Here is a 2,659-nt window from a genome sequence, read left to right as displayed (position 1 = left end):
TGCCAATGAGTTCGAAAGATGTTTCCCAATTTCTCTTCTATTAGATTTCATACATCGTTTTTTATTTGGAGGATCTTAATCTGCCTGCATTTAAGTTTTGTACAGGGTGAGAAATAAGTATCAATTTGCATTCTTCTACATGCAGACCACTAGTTAGACCAGCACCATTTGTTAAAGATGCTTCCTTTTCTCCACTGTATGGTTTTTGGCTTCTTTGTTAAAGATCAAGTATCCATAGGTGTGTGGGCTTATTTCTGGGGATTCACTTCTATTCCATTGATTGACCTGGCTGTCTCTGTACCAAAGAACTCAAGCGAGGCAGGAACCTGGAGGTAGGAGCTGATGCAGAGGTCATGGAGGGGTGTTGCTTACTGGCTTGCTCTGCATGCTTTCTTATACCACGTAGGACCATTTTCCCCGAGGTGGCACCACCCAGTATGGGCTGGTCACTCTACCATCAATCACTAACTAAAGAAAATGTATTGATGAGTTTCCTACAGTGGGCTGGACCCTTCCACATCAAGTGCAAATCTTGAAAATGCCTTCCAAGGTTTCCCACAGTTCAATCTGGTAGCAGCATGTTAGACAAAGTTGTGAGGGAAGGGAGTGAGTATGGGTAGAGTAATGGGCTTGGGCCTATGGGCTGTGGGCTGTGGGCTGTGGACTGTGGGCTGTGGGCTGTGGGCTGTGGGCTGTTGGGGTGGGTAAGTGGTGAGGTGGTATGGTGCTGGTTTTGTTTGTTGAATTCAGGTTCATGAACCTCTTCAGCCTGATTTTACTGCTTATTTCAATAATTATCAATAACTCAAGACATGTATTCTAGAATCTGCACAGAATTTGGACAGTCACAACGCAGACACACATTGTAAAATTTTTAACCACCAGAGACCTTTTAGGAAACAAATATTATGCTGATGTGGAAAACATGAATAAATATATAATTGTAGTAGTAGGAGTAGTGATAGTGATGATAATAACAACAGTAACAAAAATAAAAATAAAACAATAACAACACAAATAACGATATACATTAGAATGTGGACTTTCATAATTCCTGACATTTCTGCTCCAGTAAATGTTTTATGTTCACTTTAGAAATCTTAGGTTGATCAGAATGAGGCTCGTTGGAATGAGGGAGGGTCCAGAAGGTAGGAGGTTTTCATGGGTCAATATCACAACCCTTTGTAACCGCATCTGTTCTGAGCCACCCAATATTTCAGCTACACTTTTTCTTCCTTTCTGTTCCGTGTGATGTAGGGAAAGGAGAGGACCTGAACAAAGCACAGAAACAGGAGCTTAGGAAGCTGGCTGAGGAATATAATATTCCAAACGAGAATACCCAGCACTTGGTGCCCACAGGTAACATCATCGTTCTTCACACAGAAAACACTTGCACTTGAAAATATCCAGAATAATCATCATTTCAGACTTTTAAATGAGATTTTTAATTATTTAAAGTCACTGGAAATATTAAGGAGCTCTAACAATGTTTTTTTTGTTTGTGGTTATTTCCTTCTTCACTTGTCTGTCACAGACACTTGTAACCAATAAAGACACCATATGGGTGAGTACAAGCAGGGCAGCTGAGCCTGCTAATATTTTAATCTGCTAGAAATTCATTCATTAGTCTATTAGTTATGCATTTAATAGACAATTCTATTTATAATTCTAACTACATATATAATCAAAGGGGGGCAAACCTATGATTTATGTTAATGTTAATCTTTATAAATTGGGGAAAAGTGACTCTCCTACTGCAAAGTGTAGATTTCTTTTATCTTAAAGGTGATGGGGAAGAATTTTGGGAAACTCTTGACTTTTAAAAATAAGTGATATTTGTGATACTCAAGAGTGTATCTTGCTATTTGGGAATAGTCTAAATGTAAATGAAATTTGTAGAAGTCTCTTTAGTCACTACCTTGCACATAGCTTTTCTGGTAGGTAACATTTATACAGAAAAATGTCAGTCTAAAGGCCTGTACTGAGTTATGGAAGTAATATGTGTCATTTTTTAAATCAAACCTTCTACCATATTCTTCATTAATTAATTTTTGTTTTTCATTTACAATCTCAGAAAGTTCATGTCAGTACCATCACCTCATGCAATCTTACTCTTTTGTTTGTTTGTCTTGCTTTCTGCTTTTGAAGCTTCACAAAGGACAGCAAGGTCAACAATATTTCCCACACCATCTTTTCCATGAAATCAGAATCGTGACAATGAAGATAACTCATCCTTTTCTTATTTTTTCTTTTCATCTTTCCTATGAAGCCAGAAAATCTGCTTCGTGGATTTGTTTCCCACCCTCCTATCATGGTACTGATTCTTCTGTTGATGAAATAAATTGATTTTTCATGCACATATCTTGTCTTCCATCAATGTGCTATAATGCACAACATCTTACTTAAGGTTTTATTGCTGTGAAGAGACACCATGACCAAGGCAACTCCATTAAAGGCAAACTTTTAATTGGGGCCAGCTTACAGGTAAAGAATTTCAATCCATTGTCTTCATGGCAGGGAGCAGAGTAGTCTGCAGGTAGACATGGTGCTGGAGAAGGAGCTGAGAGTTCTAGATGTTGATTCAGAGGAAGCCAGGAGGGTCTCTCTTCTGCAGGCAGCTAGCAGCAGGTTCTCTTCCTCATTTGGCAGAGCTTGGTCA

General features: G+C 38.6%; 1 long non-coding RNA gene across 1 annotated transcript; it reads left to right on the top strand.

The window, feature by feature from the left end:
* Nucleotides 1-1,247: 1,247 nt before the first annotated feature.
* On the top strand, nt 1,248-2,358 carry LOC116889788. The gene is made up of 3 exons (XR_004386510.1): nt 1,248-1,359; nt 1,535-1,564; nt 2,149-2,358. It is a non-coding gene; the product is annotated as an uncharacterized LOC116889788 (long non-coding RNA).
* Nucleotides 2,359-2,659: the final 301 nt, after the last annotated feature.

The sequence above is a fragment of the Rattus rattus genome, unplaced genomic scaffold (genome assembly GCF_011064425.1).
Source record: "Rattus rattus isolate New Zealand unplaced genomic scaffold, Rrattus_CSIRO_v1 flattened_line_153654, whole genome shotgun sequence".
NCBI lineage: Eukaryota > Metazoa > Chordata > Mammalia > Rodentia > Muridae > Rattus > Rattus rattus.
Note: the sequence above shows the minus strand (reverse complement) of the source record. Positions and strands in the feature narration are given on the sequence as shown.